Raw genomic sequence first — 23164 nt, forward strand, 5'->3', positions numbered from 1 at the left:
TCATGTGTGTCTAACAATTCCACATCCCTCTTTAAGGGGACATTTCACCCGTCTTGGCCTGCAGTGCGGCAGGATTGTATCCCATTCAGGGACAGTCCAACCCATTCCAGCTTGTCTTTGTGCGCATCATAACATTTATATCTGTAGAGGTCCATTTGATCAATTCTCATGTCCAGGCCAGAACGGAAGGTATACAACATTTATCCCAGAGCACTGCCAGGTTAACAAATCTAGACGTGGCCCTAGATCCTGCCGATCTCAAGAACTTGCCCAGTAAACATGTCAAAATGGTGTTATCTAAGCGTCTGCGACTGAGCTCTGTCAATATTGACAACAAGGATGTCCAGTACGATTGAATGAGGGGAGCATTCACATACTATATGAAATAAGCCTTTGCAATGCAATCGCTCTCGCATTTGTGAGCGTTAGAGCTATTGGCGTTGTAAATGGCGATGTCTTTTACTAATGTGTTTTGGTTTGGAGTGGAGTGGATGTATGTGGTTTGTAGTGGAATTTTGTGGGGTGGAATTGTGTGGTGTGTAGTGTATTTATGTAGTGGAATTATGTGTCATGGTGAATGGATAGGGGTGAGAACTGTACAGAATAGACAGAAAGGAATATAGAGAGGGATAGGTAGTTTGTGCATTACAGACAGAGGAGCAGAAAGTGAGAAAGAAGGGGAGAGCAGGCCACAGTCGCATAAAGAGGGTGTGGTGTGCCTATGTACACAGAAGACACCCAAAGAGGAAGAGGAGAGCGTGAGTCTGAGGGACGTAAATTTTGAAAAGGCACGGGAAAGAAACTGTGCTTGAAGACCTGAAGCAAACCAATATGACAGTGGCAGGAAGAGTGCATAAAAGAGAGGGAGAGAGAGAGTGCAAGCTTCCTTCCTTTAGAGGACTGGTACAGTTAGGTCAGAAACAGTGCAAGCTACCTTTTTATAGAGGACCGGTACAGGTAGGGCAGAATCAGTGCAAGCTTCCTTTTTAGAGATGACCGGTACAGGTAGGGCAGAAACAATGCAAGCTCCTTTCTTTAGAGGACCGGTACAGGTAGGGCAGAAACAGTGCCAGCTTCCTTTCTATATTGGACCAGTACAAATAGAGCAGAAACAGTGCAAGCTTCCTTTCTATAGAGGACCAGTACAGGTAGGGCAGAAACAGTGCAAGCTTCCTTTCTATAGAGGACCGGTACAGGTAGGGCAGGAACTGTGCAAGCTTCCTTTCTATAGAGGACCGAAGCAGGTAAGGCAGAAACAGTGGCAGCTTCCTTTCTATAGAGGACCAGTACAGGTAGGGCAGAAACAGTGCAAGCTTCCTTTCTATAGAGGACTGGTAAAGGTAGGGCAACGCAGCACAAATTTCTTCAACACAGGACATGTACATGGAGCTCTGAATATTGCTGCATAAGCGGTGATTACACCATCTGTACTGTTGCTTCCTCTTCTCAGTAAATTAATCCTACCCTTTGCAGTCTTGTTTGTTTGTTCACGGTGTACACGACAGTGCACAATACATCTCGGTCATTGCAGTATTACTCCATTTCTACACTTGTAGGTACTTACTGCTTTCTAGGCAAAATATCATTGGCACCGTTTGCCACCTTCCTATATCAGTAGAGAGTGCCAGACACCAATGAGTGGATTAGAACAGGGCTTTGCAGCTCCCAGGGAGGATTAATGCATTTCCGTAAGTGATATTAAGAATACAGATGTTTAATAAGCATTGGCAAAGCCAGTAGGTCTGGTGTTGGCCCCCAGCCTCCTGGCAATTCCTGTTTGGTAGTGGATTTTGCTAAACGTTATTGTTTGGCTATACGCCGGACACTCATCAATGTAGAAAAAGAAAAATCATTTGCTAAAGAACAAAGTTTTTGGGTGTCCAAAAAACACACATTACAATAGTACTCCCTGGCACCGAGGGGAACTACTTTGTGTGTGGATGTGTTCCTTGTGAAAGGCTGGAATGCTGTAACTCAATTCAAAGTGATGTTGGCACTGAGGTCAGGACATGGCTGAAGTGAGCTGATACATAGCCCCATAATGCATGTTAGAGTGGGTGGAAGAAAAATGTGAATGATGCCAGCCACGGATTAATGGTGGACATCTGGCTGAAACCCCCGTAGATAACTACATTCTACTAATATTTTTTGTAAAATCAAATGGTCTTGGCTAACAAAGACCTAAAAAAGTCCAGATGTCTGGCATTAGCTGAAAGTCTCTTGCGTTAAAGAAAGAAAAAGAAAGGAGACAGGAAGGAAATAAAGAGGACAGGAAAGAAAGAACAGAAGGAAGGAAGGAAAAAGAAGGAATGAGAAAGACAAAAGAAGGAAAGAGAAAAAGAGTGAAAGGAGGAAGAAAGGAGAAAAGAAAAAGAAAAACGGAAAGAGAAACAGAAATATTTTACATAGTGCACGTTACCTCAGGAGGTCTCTTTCCACCGGTGACCACAAACTTTACCAACATAGTTCAGGGTGAGCTTGTCACACTGATTAAACACCTTCCTTAAATTGCATTTATATAGCGCTTACTACTCCTAACAAGGCGTCGAACGAATTAAGCAGAGCCTGTTCCTTTAAGTGAAAAGAGGGAAGACAGTCTCTCGGTGCAATCAGTCAGGTCACGCCTAGTCCTGTCCCACCTTTACTTTTCCACTGCTGCTAAAGTTACTGCACAACTGAATGTCATCAAGAGTGCAGTGTGCCACTCCTGGGGTTTAGTCTGACAACCTAATGCATTCTGGGAGATGTAGTCCTGATTCACTTCAGTAGATCAAATTGAACTAACTGCAAACGAGAACATAGATTTCTATTTACAAAATGCCGCACATAGCCATTATAAGCCATATGTGTAATGTTCTCCATACAAAAGTGAAAGACTGTCTCGGTAGAATGACTGATACATTTCAAATTTGCTAAAGTCATCAATAAAGTTTGTTAAAAAAAAACATAGATTTCTAAAGGAAAAGCCAAGGCTTGAACGCTGCTTCCTTGGTAACATGGGGTCACCCAATAACTGGAAATAGTGCGTGTGCAGTGCCAACACAGAGTCATCCAGTAACCCAAAATAGTGTTGTGCCAACCATGGAGTCATCCAGTAACCCAAGATCGTGCACCCAAATAGTGCACGTTCTGTGCCAACTATGGACTCACACAGTAACCCATAATAGTGCACTGCAGTGTCAACCAAGAAGTCCCCTAGTAACCCATATTAGTGCATGTGTAGTGCCAGCCACTGAGTCACCCAGTAACCCGAAATAGTGCATGTGCAGGGCCAACTATGGAGTCATCAGTAACACAAAATAGTGTGCGTGTGTGCAGTGCCAGCCATGGAGTCACCCAGTAACCCAAAATAATACATGTGCAGTGCCAACCATGGAGGAACCCAGTAACCCATATTAGTGGATGTCCAATACCAACCATGGACTCACCTAGTAATCCGAAGTAGTGTGTGTGCACAGCCATTCATGGAGGCACCCAGTTTCCCATATTAGTGCATGTCCAGTGCCAACCATGGACTCACCCGCTAACCCAAAAATAGTGCATGTACAGTGCCACCCTTTGAATCACCCAGTAACCCAAAATAGTTAATGTGCAGTACCCAACCATGGAGTTACTAACTCAAAATAGCGCACTTGCAGTGCCAGCCATGGAGTCACTCAATAACCCAAAATAGTGCACGTGCAGGACCAACCAGGGCACACTTTAAATTACGGTGATGTAAGTTGTAATGTGACATTCACAACATTTCTTAACATTGTGTTTACTTTTTGCTCACGGAAAACTAGGTTTAACATAAAGTGTCTCACCAGGACATTTATTCTGCTTGAACTACATTTCCTGGCGGTATCCAGTGTTTTCTTTTTTTAATTTAAAATATTTTTGTTTAATGAAAAAAAGTTAATGAAATACAAGCAAATCTCATTTTGTTGTAATAAAAATGTACCTAATTTTACAAAGCCCTAGCCGCTGCCAACAGAGGGCATGCCTCTCCTCGGCACTGTGTTTTATGAGTGTATATGTACCTTGCAGACAGGGGTGTAGCTTGGTCGGGACTGGGGGGTGAAATCTTTAGATTTTAAGACACTCACGCTGGCATATCGTGTTAATCATTTCATGAGAAGCAGCGCATGAGAAGGGCTTCAGGCCCAGTGGAAAGGGAAAGGAGTGCGGATTGTGAGAGGTACTTAAAACACAGTGGGGCTTATTTACAAGCCCCTTGCGCCACCCCTATGTCACTTTTCCCATGTAAAAAATGACGCAAAAGTGGCGCAAGGGGCTTGTAAATAAGCCCCAGTATTTTCTCATGTTTTATGACCTTCAAAACAGAGCCCAGAGTGTGTGTGTGAGTATTTAAAAATACCAGATGAAATCCGGCTTACACCTTACCAGACCAGACTGACCCGGCTTACACCTTACCAGGCCAGACTGACCCGGCTTACACCTTACCAGACCAGACTGACCCGGTTTACACCTTACCAGACCAGACTGACCCGCTTACACCTTACCAGACCAGACTGCCCTGGCTTACACCTTACCAGACCAGACTGACCCGGCTTACACCTTACCGGACCAGACTGCCCCGGCTTACACCTTACCAGACCAGACTGCCCTGGCTTACACCTTACCGGACCAGATTGCCCCGGCTTACACCTTACCGGACCAGACTGCCCCGGCTTACACCTTACCGGACCAGACTGAAAGCTCCTGCACCCAACTATTTATTAAATAATTCTTTTATCAGGGGGGTGTAATACTCCAAACAGCCCTCTCTACCGAAGCGATGCCCCTGCTTGCAGTACACCAGAGCCATGGTAATGGTTAGTGCTTTGAAGTAAGCGCAAGGAGACGTGCGAGGCTGTCCAGAATGTCTAAATAAATTAACAGTGTTGAGATCTTCATTGAGGCATTTCACCGCATAATTGGTAAGCGCTTTGCATTCGGGGACGTGTAATTCTTTTCTCATTATATCGGCTCAAAATCGAACCGCATAAAGCGCTTTCTGGAGGTGCGGGAGAGGCACTCGTGATTTGTTATTACCTGTCTTGCCAGGCTCCCCATTGTGTAGGAATGCCTTTTTTCCTGGTTGACTCATCCAACTCCCGACGCTTCCCACGGCCCCTCCCCCTGCCCCAGAGTCCCAGCTTCGGCACCGCCTACCTCTCTGAAAGGTGGCTTTCACCTTGCAATTGCGCTTTCCGGTCCCATCTGTTTTGTGCCTTTTCAGGTATCCGTACTGTGTGTACACACCAGGAAGGAGGGAGTGGGAAGCGGGGGCTACCAAGAGGAATGTGAGAGGGAGGAAGGAGCTAAGGAGAAAGGAGGGAGGCGGAAAGAATAGTGGGTGGAATGGGGGGGGGGGCGGGTGGGCAGTGGACTGGACATAATGCGGATACAGACTGGAAAAGGAAACAAGTGAAATAGAACACCCAGTAAAAGGGTGTACGGTCAAAGCACGGGGACATGAAGGTTTCATGAGAAAGGTAGGTGGATGTCAGGATGTCACAAATGAAAGTAGGCAAGAGTGAAAGGAGGACACAAATTCAAGGGGCTCAGGTGGAATGTCTAGTGAAATGGGAGAGTATGAGAAATAAGGAAGAGGTAAACCATGCAGAGTTGGAGGGGGCAGAGTTGAAGGACAGCCTGGCCAAAACAATCACTGTGAATGTGGCTGGACCTCGGAGGGGTGTTGGGGGCGGACATGCACTGTTGGGGGAGGGGTGAGGGGGTGTGGGGAAGGGCATGGGGAGATTAAGAGTGGCGCGATGGGCGCCGAAAAATGAAGTGGCCACGAAGGTTTCATGGCAGGAACATGAGCAGAAGCAGGCCAACCGAAAAAGAAGTGCGCTTGAAGTCTGGGAAATAACGAAGCACAGGTAACAGGGCCAGTCCTCATTGGAGGATACAAAAGTCCAAAGAAGAGGGACTACTAAGCCTATTGAACAATCACAAGCGGCCATTTACAAACAACAGGAAGAGGAAGCCAATTGAAAAGATGGGCGGTGCTTAAAGCCCATATCCAGAAACAGCATGCCTCGCAGAGCAGTGCATGCGCTGTCCTGGCTCGACCTAAAAAGTATGTGAAATCTGTTCAACATCTGGAGCATGTAGTAGTCATTCCCGGGAACATTGTGGCCAGTCGCACTGGGGATAGATAGGCACAATGTAGATAGTTCGGTTGTGTGAATTTAAAGTGCAGGTTTCTATTTACCGTTTTGGTATATTCTAGGATCTGCATCCATTCTTTATCGGTAACAACCTCTCCCATCTTTTGCTCGGAATGCTTTAAGGTGTTTGCTTGTTTATATCGCACACTCAACCCTCAAATTACAAGCTGCATTAGGGAGAAGATCTCCTGGTGTCTGCCAGCACTTTAAAGAGAAATAACACCTATTGCAGTTATCTGCAGTTTTCAACCAAAAATAAATGACTTTCGAGATCACAACTTTGGTTCACCACCTGACTGCAAATCCTCCTAAGGTTTATCTGAAAACATTGACTACAAGAAAATGCTTTGCAAAAACAGAGACTTCAAATTATTGACCTCCACGGTCTGAACCAAACAAAATGATCTTGAAACCAATATTACAAGCTGTATTTAATCCCTAAATTAAGCCAAGCTCCTTTTCTGAACATTTTAGCACTGTTACTTCACTATTCTAACTCCAACTCTAGAGTACTTGGGGGCAAGTGCATGTATGAGGGATTAGGGGCAGGGTGACATTTTTATAGTGATATTCATGCAAGAGTGAGATTTTGATATTTTTTGTTTTGAAGTCTGTGTTTATGCAAAATACATTTTTAATCCTATGTGTTGAATTCACAAAATAATTGCTGTGAGTAGCCGTGACTGATTTTTATAGCAGTACTCCTGATTTACTCCTGAATTCGAGGAGTAAGCAATAAATACATCATAAGCAGTACAAAAGTAAGTCACAGTAAAATTCAGGGGAAACAGGCCTTTTATTATCACATGCTCTTTAAAGGATACGGACAAAAACAACCCAACATGCTGTATTTATTTAAATTGAAAAGACTCGAGAGGGGCTGGTTAATTTACTCACAAGATGCATATACTGTGCCAAGTACAGCTCTGGCTAGAATTCTTTGAGTGTTACACTGAAAATGAAAGCGAGCCCTGGGGAGCTCCCAAATACCATGTATCATAAGGCAACCACAAGAGGGGGTAGCCATAGGGCTGTCGGCGGGTTGAGCATGCAAGAGATATGTCTCTTAGGGCCATATGCATGAACACATTTTCCCATAGACACAGAATAGGCAAAACCCTTTGATGCATCTGGCCCTTAAGAATATATTAACAACTGAAATAAAATCCCTGGAGAAAGCTAATAAGGGCCACCCCACACAAAACTAAAAAGACAACTAGCAAGAACCTGGAGCAAACAAACTCCATACAGCCAGCAGGGCAGAAACCATCCTCTTGCGTTCGGGACAAAAGTTTTACAAAAGAGGAAACAAGGCTGGCTCCCTGCTGGCCAAAAGAATACGCTTCCAACAGGCTAAAACTCATCTAGCTAAATTAAACACCCCCTCCCCCAGGGAATTTGGGCAATTAAAGAAACTGACAAACAAAAAGTAATAAAGGGCAACTTTAAGAAACAATAATTCAAGGCGTTGGAAGACCCAGAGGCTATTCTGGCATATCTAAGGGATTGCAAATAGAACTCTCTTCCAAGGGCCATGGGGGAGAATATGGAGAGACATCAATCTCTCTGAAATTAAAAGTGCACTAAAAAGCATGCTGTCTGGGTAAACACCAAGGCCAGACGGATTTTTACTTGGCTTTTACAGAGCCTTCTTCCCACCGATAGGCTTCCACCCACTGATAGGTCTCCACTTTGCCGAACTCTTTAACTCCTTTGTCCAAATGCAGGAAGTGACCCTCCACCATGACTTTGGCCGACATAGCTCTGGTTCCAGCAAGAGGAAGATTGTGTCTCATACAGGCTGATAGCTCTACTGAATAGCAAAGTCAAGATCTTTACAGAGATTCTGGAAAAGGGATTCAAGAACATCCTCCCCGGCCTGATTGCGGCAGATCACATGGGTTTCACGAAGAATAGAAAGGGAGAGGCCAACATTAAGACTAGCCCACCTTTTGGGAAATGCCCAAAGGAATAAAAGCCCTGCGGTCTTGGTTTCGCTTGATGCAGAGTGAGCGTTCGACCGGATGAGCTGGCAATTTCTCAAAGCAATTCAGGGAAAGTTAGGTGTAGGCAACCACAAGAAACGTTGGCTCTGGAGAGCTAAAAGCTCTCGGGGTAGTGATTAACATTAATGGAAGGAGGACACGTGACTTCCCCATTATAAGGGCACCTGGCAGGGTTGCTCGAACCATGACTGAGCCAGAAATATTGATGCAGGCAGCCTTGGAGGAAGTGGGAGCTTTTGTAAAGGCTTAAGGTTTAAAGTCAACATACACAAATCAGTCACCCCAAACCTCACATTGTTTGAAGGTGAAATGACCAGGGTCCAATATCTAACCTCAATTTGTTGGGATAATCATTCAATAGCCATTCAAACAGATACTTAGGGCTTCAAATAACAAAGAGAGTAGAGGGATGGAGATGGGCCAACTGGCATAAACTAGCGAACCAAATAAGGGAAGACTTAAGACGCTGGGCCTCGCTATATTTCCCATGGCTTGGGCGCATCAACGTAATCAAAATTAATATCTTGCCTCGGGTTCTAGACCTATTCCAGTCTCTTCCAATAAACCTCCCAATATGGAATATCCAAGAGCTGCAGCACAGACTCCCGTCATTCATATGGGCAGGGAAGAAAGCCTGCATTCAAAAGAAAATTCTCTATCCACAAGAAGTTTTTTTGGGGGGGGAGGGGGGCGGTAAGAACGGCCCAGATATGGTAAAGTATTATAGGGCAGCCCACCTGTGTTTAATAGTGGAAAGGGGGGAGGCTAGAGAGTCAGAGAAATAATGGCTATTCATGGCAGGCCGGTGACTGGGCACCCCATGTGGGACCTCGGCCGGGTTAGCCAGAACGAAATACCAATGTAACACTCATGAAGCCTTCTCAGCGAAGGCAGCGCCGAAAGTGTGGGACCAAATCGCTGTTAAGGGAGGGTTGACAGATTTCCCCTCCCCTTATAAATCAATTTTTCACAACCCTGATTTCACGCCTTTGGCAAATCCAAATACTTTCCGAAAATGGGGAAAGGGAGCACGCAGACCCGTGGTTGATATGTTGCAAAATGGCAAGAATAGTAGTTTTCGCGATTATAAAGCACAAGATCACCTCACAGAATAGGAATGGTTACAATATTACCAGATTATACACTGGGTCTACCATCCTGTAAGTCAAACCACCTCAGCCACACTTTAACTCACCTCTTTCAAATCAGCAATCCCTAAACTTGTGAAAGCTAAGGGTCTCACTTCATCCCCAGAGAAACGGTAGGGGAGAGTAACATTCAACATCATTTGGCATGAGATGCAGAAAGGAAAATATCCAACAGGCAATGGGAGACCCAGATATCTCTAGAATTTAAAAGAAGTATCAGTCGGGGGAAACAGAATACAAACTAATGTACCAGCGCTGCATGACCCCTGTGAGGCTTCACAAGGGATTTCCCAATTCTTCAGATCGCTGTTGAAGATGCAGAAAGTAGGAAGGATTATTCCTCCACATACAGGCCTTTTGGAAGGAGATAACTTAGTCTGGTTAAAGGAACAGCAGGATATCCCATGCCAGCCGACCAACCTGCATGCTTCATGGGGTTAAGGCCACAACAGACCAAAGATATTCCGGGCCTCATTTATAAAAAGTGTTGCATCGCTGCGGTAGAACAACAATGCAACACTTTTCAGTGTGCTCTCCTTGCGACACCATGGATGCGCTGTATTTAATGTATGGCACTCCATGTCGCAAGGATTGATGGAGTGTGTCTCGAAACAGACGCAACTCCAGCAATGTGTCATTTCACATAGGGCAAGAATTTGACGCAGTGAGGCAGTAAAAGTGCTGAAGTGAAATCTCATAGGCTAAGAGCCTTTTCTGCGCCAGAACGCCCACCCTGCATGCATTATACTTGTCGCAGGTATAATGGTTAGAGCTGCCGAATTTAAAACTGGGGAACCAGGTTCAGCCTTTATGACCAGCCCAACAGACCACTCTTCTGAGGAAGCACATTCCCATGCTAGACCTTAGAAGGCCCGGCTGGACCTTAGATGCCCTGGTGTCTTAGCATCAGCAGGTGGACCTTAGCGGTAGCAAGTGTGGGTTAACCTTGAAGGCCTGTCCACCACAATCCATATTGAAGTTCACCTCCACTTTTGAGGGCAGGTTTACGAAGCAGCACACCCTAGAGCAACAGTGTCTCTGTCACTGAGATCACAGGACATTTGAGACCAGTCCGCCTCACCCATTGGTACCTCCATTGGCCTTGTTTCAGGAGTAGTAATGCAACTCACCAGGGATCGGCAATGCATGATTTTCACGCTTACCAAACTATGTTTGCAAACTTCATTGTCTCTCTGTTTCAAGCACAAGCACTTTTAACATGTGCTGCATGCTTTGGGGTCACTAGAATTATGCAGCAATGGAGGACAAAATTATGTTGCAGTGTTGATTAAATTATGCAGCAAAAAAAAAGACTGCAGTGTAATGCTGTACACTTTCTCATTACTGTATTATTTGGGCATTTTTAAACATACTAATAGTTTCTGCAAAGATTTTGCCAGATTAGTACAAATGTAACATACAACTGCACCAGTGACAAAGGTGACCAGTCAATCTTTGCAAAGGGCCCTCCAATTTGCAGCAACAGAAGTCACATTTTTTTGTAACTTTTGATCCGTTTGAGCTACAAACTATTTTTTAGTTAAAATCGTCAGCATATGCAGGAGTGATGCATTATGCTGCAAATTTAGTAGAGCCATAATTATGTAGAAAACATTTGAAAACTAGGATATTTTGCCATTCATGTTAGAACTGCTCTTGTGAAAAAAGGGAGAAGTGTTGATGACGGAAACTGCATGGCTCGGAGACAAATGGCTTGTGATTCCACTTTTAAGCATATTTGGGACATTCTGTGATTGAAAACATATTCTACTTTGTGAATGTATTTTAAAGTCAATAACTCATATTAAACCCTAAATAAACATGTGTATCCATTGGTTGAATCAAATAACATAATAACCTGTAACTGGCCAGTGAAATGCCAAATAAATACCAAAAATTTAGATGTTTTGCTCTTTCTGGCTACACCTCTGACTCTGCCCACTGACCCAATCCTCAGGTTATTCCCGCCCTCTGGTTCTCCGCCCACAGTTCCCCTACTCCCCCCCCCCCCCCCCCCCCACACTTCGACCACTGCTCACAACTAATTTTAAATGAAAGCCAATTCAGTTATGAGTGAAAGTGGGATGGAAAAAGAACATCGTAACCAAAACTTTCTCTGACAGAAACAGTATGTCTTAAATATTGTTTACGAACATATATAAAACCGTGGGTGTTACGATTAGAACATTTACACATGATTAGACAATATTTTTGTAAACTAAATATAGGGCACATTATTTCTGCCAGATTATATTTTGGATAACAATATTCAGAAATACCATCATGCAAATCATGCTTTATGTATCACTGATGTCAATTTACACCCAAGAATGTTGATGTTTGAGCTCATAAGGACCTGAAGTTAAACATTTTTAGGACTACTACGTTAAAAATGTATACAATGGTTTTGCCATGATGTAAATCAGCCAGGCTTGTTTTCACTGTATGGACCTGCATTATGAAGGTACTCATAAAGTCATGTCATATGTGGTCACATTCTGATCGGGTGCAAGATTTTCGATTCTTCGCGTCATTGCGTTATGGTGCCTGGTTCGACCTACTTTTTACTCCCTTTGTTTTTCGTAATTATTCAAGATCTTGAACTTCTATGATCTCCTATATACAATGTGTGTAAGAGATGGAAAATTTAATTCGTGATGATTCCATGTACTACTGTGATGTAAATTAGCCCTTCATACATTACAACACAAGCATCCCAAAGGAGGTAAAATGATGCAACAAACAGTCAATACCATGAAATGAGACAGTCGGTGGAGCTAAAGCCCACTCTAGCTATATTTTAAACAGACAACTGCATTGTCAAGCCAGCCCTAAAAAGTTGAGGTTAAATGCAGTTTATCCCTCAAATTAACATCCTGCCTCAACTTTGTTGCTAATGTGAATGGACAAGTTACTCGATGGTTTCGTGCGTATGAAGAATCTACTAATCTTGTGTCGTTAGTTAGGCTTTTCACCTGTGGGGGGACCGGTAAGTGCTGTAGCAGATGTTACAAAATTAAATCTGGAAATTGATTCTCGCATAGTGCACCACACAGTGCTCAATAAACACCTGGAAAATCTGATGTGAGCGACTCATCAATTTATTCCTATCAGCTAGGGATCAACCATCTTGGATGGGTAAAGGTTGCAAGTGTGAGGGGGTAATGCCGAAGAGCTTGCCTCTCTTTCCTTTCCATTCTTAGCTATGGCATGTTTCCCCTGACTCAAGTAATGGATTCTAGTGTAAATCCTATGTGGGTGGCACAGCATGCCGTAAAATGGAGGAAATCACGATGGACACACTTGATTGATTCAAGTAAGAACATCTTTGATGAGGCACCTCATCCATTCAGCACCAATGGTAACTGACTCCACAGACGCTTTTTCAACCTCACCTGGAACACGCATTAATACTGGAGAGCAGGCTCTACCTTAAAGTGCCATGCAGTGCACAGAAAAAACAGTTCTATTCCAATCATTACCAATGGGCACTGCTTAATTTGATCTGGTGGATACCGGTGGGGTCCATGGGCACTCATCTTTGGGGACAGCACTTATTTTTCTCCATTGGATATTGACTGCAAGAAAGAGAGAGAAAAACACACAAACGGGAAAGAAGGAGGAAGAGAAGATCGAAAAACAGGCACAAAGGGAACCGGCTAGAGTAAGATATTTATTTATTTTGAAAGTTTTATATAGTGTGAACTTGATCCAGGTGGGTATCAGAGCGCTTTACAATTCGGGCGGGAATTACAAGAGATAAAGGGGCAGCAGTGTCTGGTAGTAGATTAAAGATGCCTGAGGTGCATCGAAGGCTACACAGCCTCAATAATCAACATGCTGATTGTTAACAGCACCACCAGAGTAGAGCTTTGGGCACTGGGAGTCATTGTTTTACAAGTTAAGCACTGCCTATAGGCATTGCTGTGTTTGCTGATGTCAGCTTGGGTGTTGAGATATTTGAGACATCATTCACCGGATGACCTCTTTAATGGCAGTAAGACAGAGTCCTGCTCTGCCAATAAATATTCATTTAACATTGTTGGACTCTGGCTTGGATGTAATTGTACAGCAGTTTGAACAAAAATGTCGGAAATTGATTAATATGACAACAAAATGTACCACACGGATGAAACCTGTACTGACGAAAGGTGTACCGTTATTTTCTGTTTGTGTTAATAAAAATTGTTTAAAAAAAAAAAACATTGTTGGACTCCTACCTCATCTACCGCATGGCAATCTGTTTTGAATCCGGGTAAAGTCTTATCTAGCCATGTGCATTTTAACGAACAATACGTGCAATGGCAGCGTGGTTCAATTTATGCAGGAGATATTAACTCATTCTGGCTGTGGGATGCTTCCCCCTAATTACCCTCAGGTTAGCAAATCCCAGCTCGCAACGTCTGGCTGGCCCACCAAGCGTTTTCCGTTCTTTGAGAATTCTCACCAATCGCTGTCCTCGCTGCACTAACAGAGTAAACCATAAATTGCTCACACCTACAGGTACTTGGTGCACTTTGTAGAAGCTGCAGCAGAACATACCACCAGAATGCTGCTGTGCACAACCTGCACCAGTTTGTGGATTATGCATGAAAATTAGTTGGAAATGCATGACTGACAACAATAATCATTCAAACAATGGAAAGCTATCCCAGGAGTGAAGGTATAATTTAAAACTCACCAGAAGATAGACTAGAGGAGTCCTATCTGCAAAAACACCACCCCTAAGGTCTGTTTGGCAGGAGGTCCTTTCGGCTCATTGGCAGACTGCCATAATGTGTTCAAACTCTTAAAAGAGAGTCTCAACCAGAAGACTATCAGAAGTCACACAGCTCTAATGGGGCAGTAGTTCGCACCCTAGTTCGCAAACAGTCTCTGAGAGTTTGCTGCCCTATGAAGTTCAGAGTACAAGCAAAAAATCCTCATTTATCTACTCATTCTCAAGACCAGCAACTTATATGAATGCACCTACGTATGATTGACACAACGTCTTCACAAGGTAATATAATTAGCCATCAGAACTCAGCACAGGGCCTGTTACTGTCTAGGGTGCGGAAGGGATAGTTTGCTAACACAAGGCACTGGATTACATAAACTGCTCGTGATGGTGCAATATATCCTTCGCTTCAGGCTAGTTTTCTTCAAAGCGCGGTTTTGAATTTCTTGTTGCATCTGCCAGTGCTGTTTTGCGACACCAAACATCGATAATCATATTTTGCTAAAAACATTTTCTGTGCACTAAAGGCCAAATTCGGTGCATAAAATCATCGTCTTCTGTTGCAAATTGCAGATCACAACCCACACAACCTGAATCAAAGTCCCCAGTACATATGGAGTCATCAAGAGGTGGGTGGGCACAGACATGTTGGAAGCTTTTGTTTGGCTGGGGCCAAAATATTTGCCAGGCCTTCTTGGTTTCTGCTCCAAGGAAGGGTTGTAAATAGGAAGATCTGGACCCATGTTACGTATTGGGCACACTGTCCCTGTTTGTGCTATGGCACACCTTTAAACTGGTGCACCGCGTGCAAAGAGGGAGAGTGAGCCCCAATACATGTAATGCGCTGCCCCCCAGGCAGACGTGAAATTGCAGTGCCACAAAGGCAGTGAAATAGTGAATCACCCTCTCCGTGTTCCACCCCGCAGGTGGCGGCCACCTGCATGATAAACATTGGACAGAAATCCCTCATGCAGGCGGGTGCAGTAAGTGACTACACCTGTCTGCAGGGAGATGGCTGGTGGGTCAATGGGGCCCCCTTCTGCCTCGATGCAGGGGTTCGCACACAGGAGGGTGCACTTATTGTGTGCCAGCTTTTTGTGGCGCCCACTCTCTGCTTCTCCTGAAGGCCTCTTTGTCTCTTGTCCCGCCCCCATAAAAGGAAATGGAGGCAAAGGCAAAGTGTTTTTCTCAGTAGCATGGGGCGTGGTGTTTTCCTCAGTAGCATGGGGCCACGCCCCATGCTAATGAGTGAACACCCCCTAAAGATGGCGCTAGAGCTCTAGGTACACCAGCGATACAAGAGAAAAGAACTACTTGGTGCCACCTGGTGGTATTGCATGTTAGTTGCATCGAAAGGAATGGGTTAGGCCTTCTGTATTAATATAGGAAAATGTGCTGTGATGGAAGACCGAGGCCCCAAAAAGCACAAGGCCTATAGCGCAGCTGCCCTCCCCTTGTGCCGGCCTTTGGTGGGCAAAGAAGCACTAGATCAGAATCTGCCAATATTTATGGCCACTGATGGGATTTCTGTCAAAATACTGGATGTGCAGGATATTCTGCAGCTCTACAATTAGGGTTAATTGTGGGAATGGGTTTTCCCAGGAGAGTGGTAAAGTGGCTGGCTTTGGGGAGGTAGTGAGCTCTAGGTTGACTCCAGGTCATTATGGATACTATCTGCAGTCCTGAGATTTTCACTTACAAGTCACTGATTTCAGTTGTGTTGGTCTAATAAGACGAATATAAGCAAAAGAAAACAAGAGTACAGCACCCAGCATGCTTCAAGCTATTACACAAAAGTCTATGGCTGGAAACAGTGACTTTAATGACTCGGAAGGAGGTTGTCACAGTGGTGAACACCCGCCAAGTCGTAGGTCTATGGATAGCCACAAACTTTTAAATTTTTTGGCCGTTTTGCATCCGCAGATTTCATTTAAAAAAAAAAAAAAGGTTGGATCAAATGTGTAAATGGGATAGAAAAGTTCCACAGACACTCCTCTGTTGCGGATTTCTCCACCAGAAAAAGAAAAAGAAAAAAGTCAATGTGCCAATGTGGCTAACGGCCAGAGCTGCTGGCTTTGGAGCTGGGGAACCCGGTTCGAGTCTTGGTGTTGGCTTGACATCCTGTGAGTCTGAGTAAATCACTTAATATCCCCTTGCCTACCATAAAAGAATGTGTCGCTGTGTAACGTAACTGGTGCTCATGTAAAGCGCTCCAATGCCTTTGGGTTGAGTTTGCGCTATATAAAACTGTAAAAAAAAAAAAAACATCACAATTAAACTTGTGGAATATCCATGTTGCCAACAATCTCTATGAGTAAATGCAGCGCAACAGAAGAAATGAAGGATAGATTTCCAAGCCTAATGCCGGGCATGTGATTCCCCAACAAGTTACTCAAATCATAGTAGATTTATGACTTTTTTTAAATATCATTTGTAGTCCGCCAGGTAGCATTATGATGCCGCAAAGCAGCAATGACCACCACAAAAAGCAAATGGAGCAAAGTATCTCATCATCACAAAAATGTCTTCAAGACCGTGGGGCAAAGCACAGATGAAAAAAGACAACACACGCCCTGCAGTGTATGTGGTCTGGCCACCGACCAGCTACTTGTGTTTTTTGCGTTATTCTTTAAAACCAAAATGCGTCTTACATTTCGCACTAGAATATAGCACTAAATGTCATCTTTCTATTATGTCTTCCCTATGGCATTGTTTGCAGCATGCAAACTTAGACCTGTTGTTCCCCATGAGCTCTCCCTTCAAATCTATCCCTTGCCACCAGGCTGACACCGAATACACAACAACACGGAAGATGCCTTCTTATAGGATAGTCCTCTGTGGTACTTTGGTTAGTTACTAAACATAAGAATCCATCTCTTTGGGGGAAAACAGAAAAACAAAAAACCTGGGTCCAAAAAACTGAAATAAATGGGTTTATGTGTCTCACAATGGTTGGACACACACAAAGGTGTTTAAATACCCCTCACACACCAAGAATGACCCATGGTGTCATGCTTCATCATAGGGGTCTTCCCGCCCCGCTGCGGGACGGGGCGTGCTACTACTTAATGTGTGGTTACTCCTAATATGTTGTCAACATGTTTCGATGCAAAGCATCTTCGTCAGGACAGGGTTAAGATCCCTCCTTTATGTATGGTATATACTTATGAAGATACTACAAACATAAGTGAAAAATGCAATTAATCATGCATAGATATACAATACCTAATAGGTATGGAGGCACACTAAGCTATTGGCAGTACAAGGATACCATTGAGACTCCTCCACTCGCGAAGTTCATGAGGCTAAAACCTCACATACACTTAAAACATTTATGCATACTATTAGGTATTGTATATTAGGAGTAACCACACATTAAGTAGGGAGTCTCCGCACCACCTTTTTATTAGTACCAGCCCCCCTAGACTTATTAAAGTTTTTTTGTCCAGAGGGGCCAGGTCCTTTTTAATTTCACATTCACATTTACCCCAGACCCTCCCTCTGCATTACACATAGCACTTTACCATCAGTGCTCCCGCATACTTGCAGGTAGTAGCACGACCCGTCCCGCAGCGGGGCGGGAAGACCCCTATGATGAAGCATGACACCATGGGTCATTCTTGGCGTGTGAGGGGTATTTAAACACCTTTGTGTGTGTCCTACCATTGTGAGACACATAAACCCATTTATTTCAGTTTTTTGGACCCAGGTTTTTTGTTTTTCTGTTTTCCCCCAAAGAGATGGATTCTTATGTTTACTAACTAATTCAGAGTGGAGGACGCATCCATCTCTAGAGCCCGCGTTGGGCCTTCCCTCTACACTCCCTAATCTTGTTATCATTAGGTACTTTTGTTAGTGCCTTTACTGTGCATGCTGCTCATATAGCACCAGAATATCGACCACAACAGATCAAGACATAAATGTTGCGGGTAGGATTATAGGAAAGTATAGGTTTACTATACTTCACATATACATACCTTGACAATATTCAAGGTACATAGATCTAAAGATAAGAAGAGTCAACCTATACTTACCTACATGTACTTTCTTTCCTTCATGATATTTTGATTCCCAATATTTAAACCCACATATTTTGGCCTCACAATAATTTTGTCCTCGAAATGCTGACATAGAAACCATCCCATTCGGCCTCATCAACCCTGAGTTTTCTCTAAGTAAATATGTGGAATACACCAGCCAACATGTCTAGTGCAGCCCTGATTCAAGCAAATATAATAAGTAAAGCAGAGCTATTGACTATAATTAGCACAACTCCCAGTCCATCCAACTATCAGCAGAAGGAATGAACCACGTCGGTAGAGGTACACCCTGGATGGAGCAGGTGTCCAAACATCTGATAGAGGGCTAATTAGCTTAATTTATGCTGTTGGGTATAGATGGTGACCACCAGCACACAGTTTTGGGGCCGGGACCTATTTTTCATCATTAGACTTTGATTCAGAGCAAGAGGGAGAAAGAAGGAGGACAAAAAAGAAGAAAGGAAAACAGTGACAAATGGACACAACAGGGATGAAAACGAACCTGCAAGAGTGAAATAAATCAAGAGAAAGTGCATGGTGGTGGATGAAAGACATAAGTGGATCCAAAACTAGGCAGCCTTCGTATTTGGTAACTTTGGCATTGCCAGCTGCAGGCTCCTAAGACAAACTTTGGACAACAACACTTTATATATTTCCACAAATTAAGCAGAGGGGATGTATGCCACAATATTTACTACAAAAGTCTCAACAAGCACAAATATTTGCTCCACAATTTTGGCTACCACTATAGCGTCAAATTAAGTATAGGCAATTTGATAGTTACTAATCAAACTGCAAATTTACTTACCTTGAGGATATAGTGCAAGTCGATATTGTTGAGTTGGCATTGTTGCAAGTCGATATTAAAATGTTGATATTGTGACCCTAGAACAAGGTTGGGAGGCGCATATCAATATTGTGTCTCTACACCAAGGTTGGGCGGAGTATATCGATATGGTGACTCTATACCAAGGTTGGGAGGAGCATATTGATATGGTGACTTTACACCAAGGCTGGGTGGAGCATATCAATATTGTGACTCTACACCAAGGTTGGGCGGAGCATATCTATATCGTGATGCACACCAAGGTTGGGTGGAGCATATCAATATTATGACTCTACGCCAAGGTTGGGTGGAGCATATTAATATTGTGACTCTACACCAAGGTTGGGCGGAGCATATCGATATTGTGATGTACACCATGGTTGGGTGGAGCATATCAATATTGTGACTCTATACCAAGGTTGGGTGGAGCGTAATGATATGGTGACTCTATACCAAGGTTGGGCGGAGCGTATCAATATTGTGTCTCTACACCAAGGTTGGGTGGAGCATATCAATATTGTGACTCTATGCCAAGGTTGGGTGGAGCATATCTCTATTGTGACACTATACCAAGGTTGGGTGGAGCATATTGATATTGTGACTCTACACCAAGGTTGGGCTGAGCATATCGATATTGTGATGCACACCAAGGTTGGGCGGAGCATATCGATACTGTGATGCACACCAAGGTTGGGTGGAGCATATCGATATTGTGACTCTATACCAAGGTTGGGAAGAGCATATTGATATGGTGACTTTACACCAAGGCTGGGTGGAACATTTCAATATTGTGACTCTACACCAAGGTTGGGCGGAGCATATCTATATTGTGATGCACACCAAGGTTGGGTGGAGCATATCAATATTATGACTCTACGCCAAGGTTGGATGGAGCATATTAATATTGTGACTCTACACCAAGGTTGGGCGGAGCATATCGATATTGTGATGTACACCATGGTTGGGTGGAGCATATCAATATTGTGACTCTATACCAAGGTTGGGTGGAGCGTAATGATATGGTGACTCTATACCAAGGTTGGGCGGAGCGTATCAATATTGTGTCTCTACACCAAGGGTGGGTGGAGCATATCAATATTGTGACTCTATGCCAAGGTTGGGTGGAGCATATCTCTATTGTGACTCTACGCCAAGGTTGGGAGGAGCATATTGATATGGTGACTCTACACCAAGGTTGGGAGGAGCATATCAATATTGTGACCCTATACCAAGGTTGGGCGGAGCATATCGATACTGTGATGCACACCAAGGTTGGGTGGAGCATATCGATATTGTGACTCTATACCAAGGTTGGGAGGAGCATATTGATATAGTGACTTTACACCAAGGCTGGGTGGAGTATATCGATATTATGACTCTACACCAAGGTTGGGCGGAGCATATCTATATTGTGATGCACACCAAGGTTGGGTGGAGCATATCAATATTATGACTCTACGCCAAGGTTGGGTGGAGCATATTAATATTGTGACTCTACACCAAGGTTGGGCGGAGCATATCGATATTGTGATGTACACCATGGTTGGGTGGAGCATATCAATATTGTGACTCTATACCAAGGTTGGGTGGAGCGTATTGATATGGTGACTCTATACCAAGGTTGGGCGGAGCGTATCAATATTGTGTCTCTACACCAAGGTTGGGTGGAGCATATCAATATTGTGACTCTATGCCAAGGTTGGGTGGAGCATATCTCTATTGTGACACTATACCAAGGTTGGGTGGCGCATATTGATATAGTGACTCTACACCAAGGTTGGGCTGAGCATATCGATATTGTGATGCACACCAAGGTTGGGTGGAACATATCAATATTGTGACTCTACGCCAAGGTTGGGTGGAGCATATCTATATTGTGACACTATGCCAAGGTTGGATGGAGCATATCGATATCATGACTCTACACCAAGGATATGGGGGAGCAAACGGCTAAAAATAATTTTTACAAATACAACAGAACGCAACCAGTACAAATGTGCTTTTAAATTTTATTTTTTTTAAAGTCACACTGCTGTATCGCATGGCTACAAATTATTGCCAAAGCCAATACCTCTCATAGGCGAGACCTATTGGCTTTGCCAGTGCTTGTTTTATTTGTTTCTTTTCTGAGTTTCTTTTCCATAGGCTCTGGAGTAGCTGGCCTGCAGGAATAGCTTTGGTAAATAAATCTGGACGCAGTAGCCTTTCAGTTCCTGGTTAGTGTTCCGCTGGGAGTGAGGCCATTCGGATTCTCATCTGTTTTAATGTGTTACAGCAAAAGCCCTGAACGGCACTTACTTCAGAAACGTTGTATGCCATGCTTACCTGTCCACACTGCGGCATGGTGTGCACAGTGCAAAGCGCCCGGAGGGTGTGCTGAGGAGGGCCACTAAGAGATGCCCGTGTCACAATTCTAAAACATTTCACAACATCATAAAAACATCAATATTAAACATATTTTACATTCTGGCGTTTGTAAACTGCATTTCTCCTTAAAGCATGCTCGTCTTAAAGGGACCATACATTGTGTAGAAAAAAAACCAGTTCTCTTTCCTACATCGCTAACAATCAGCAACAATGGGCATGCTACAATGCTGCTTTGAATGATGGCGTCGCATGGAGGTTTTGGACCTATTGTGGAATTGTTCAGTCCTACCCAGGGGTCGGCGACTGCTTAGAAAATTAAATAATGTTAAGATTATTAATATTTATATAAATAAAGAAGTAAAACTGAAAATCGGAAATTTTAAAACAATCTGCCAACGTTAAGGGATTTGAAACTGAAGGCAAAAAAATTAAGTAGGCCTTGTTAGATTATTGGAGCAGTACAAGTACAAAAAACAGACGCTGAAAAAAAGATAGCATAAATAAAAGCCAAAAAGAAAACGTGATTTGCTAGAGTTTAACATGTCTCTGTCTTAAAGAATTAAAAATAAAATTAGGAAAAGATCCAACTTCCCAATTTAAAATGTCGATTTGTTTATATTTATTTGTGAATTAAATAAAATATTTCAATATTGATTTGTTTTTAATGTGTACTTGTTTCTGTAGCTTTGTGTATTGTTTTGAGATACAAACCATGAAATAATGATTTACTGGGGGCCCCTGGACTCCAGTAATGATCCAGTGGTGGTCCACTGAAGTCATAAGGTTAAGAACCACTGCCCTGGAGGCTAAATTCAGATGTGAAATTGGGGGTGGGGGGCAGGGGGACAGAATAATAATCCAGAAAGAGGAACCAAAACTCATTTCTCTTACTGCTGCACATTGGCTACCAGGGAGGGAGGCAGTGGCGTAACGAAAATTGAGGGGTACCCCCTGCAAGGTATGTGGAGGGCCCCCCCTCCAGGCACAATCAGGAGCTCTCCGGCTGGAGTACTCTGCTGAGGGGGCCCCCTGGAGCTTGGGGCCCCCCGCACTGCGTGCGCCTGTGTTACGCCCCTGGAGAGAGGCCAAACTGATGCCCCACCCCCAACAAATGTTAGTGAGGGTCCCCAATATATATCTCACACTGGCTGCCTCAGAGATATACCAAGTTCTTGAACCAAGTTGGGCCCGTTAAGTGATGGAGGCCCATCTTGCACTGCAATGGCTGCGGGTATCTATGTTATGCCCCTGCCTGTCCTATACGTACAAAGGGCTCCCCAGATGCGTGCTTCGGGTCTTGAATGATCCTGACATGTAAATGGGAGATGAGTGCGACCATGGAGGCAAACATGTCATGTTGTACTAAAAATTACTAAAATAAATTGTGCTGGTTTCCTTCCAGTATAAAATACTATGCCTAAACCCCTTTAAAAACTTTTCCTACTTTGTATGTGTACTGCACAGTGGAGCATACATGCAAATTTGGAAAAGAAAGCAGAAATGAAAGTTTTTCTCCTTCTAACGCCAGCCTTTAAATGGCATTAATTATTTATGCAAAACCCTGTCCCAAATTTTTAGTAGATTTGATTTTGCGTCAAAAAGCATGGGTCGTCGCGTGGGAACGCCTATGTACCACCCATGTAATGCCCCTTGACGCAAAGTTTTTGTTACTTTTGGGCAACTTTCTAGAGCAAAACCAGTTTTGCGCTGAAAAATAAAAAATATAGATTGTGCTGAGTTGTGTCACTTTTGTGAAGCAAACATAGCACAAAATGTTTATAAATCTAGCCCTCGGCTTGCAACATGAGCCTCATTGAGCTACACAATGAGCATAACTGAGTAGCACTATAGCCATACTTGAACAAACCCTAGTGCACATGAGCAACCCATGGCATG

The 23164-nt window shown here is 43.6% G+C and overlaps 1 protein-coding gene across 2 annotated transcripts in view; it reads right to left on the bottom strand.

Annotated features, from left to right (window-relative positions):
* Positions 1 to 23164, bottom strand: part of RAI2 (retinoic acid induced 2) — a 205866-nt gene that overhangs the window by 40190 nt on the left and 142512 nt on the right. The window contains exon 1 of one of the 2 annotated variants that reach the window (XM_085622659.1): positions 5158 to 5175. The exons of the other annotated variant lie outside the window; for it this stretch is intronic. The gene's annotated coding sequence lies outside the window, so the exon portion shown is untranslated. Of the gene's footprint in view, positions 1 to 5157; positions 5176 to 23164 lie in introns of those variants that run through there. 2 annotated transcript variants of the gene reach the window in all.

The sequence above is a fragment of the Triturus cristatus genome, chromosome 8 (assembly GCF_964204655.1).
Source record: "Triturus cristatus chromosome 8, aTriCri1.1, whole genome shotgun sequence".
Classification (NCBI taxonomy): Eukaryota; Metazoa; Chordata; class Amphibia; order Caudata; family Salamandridae; genus Triturus; species Triturus cristatus.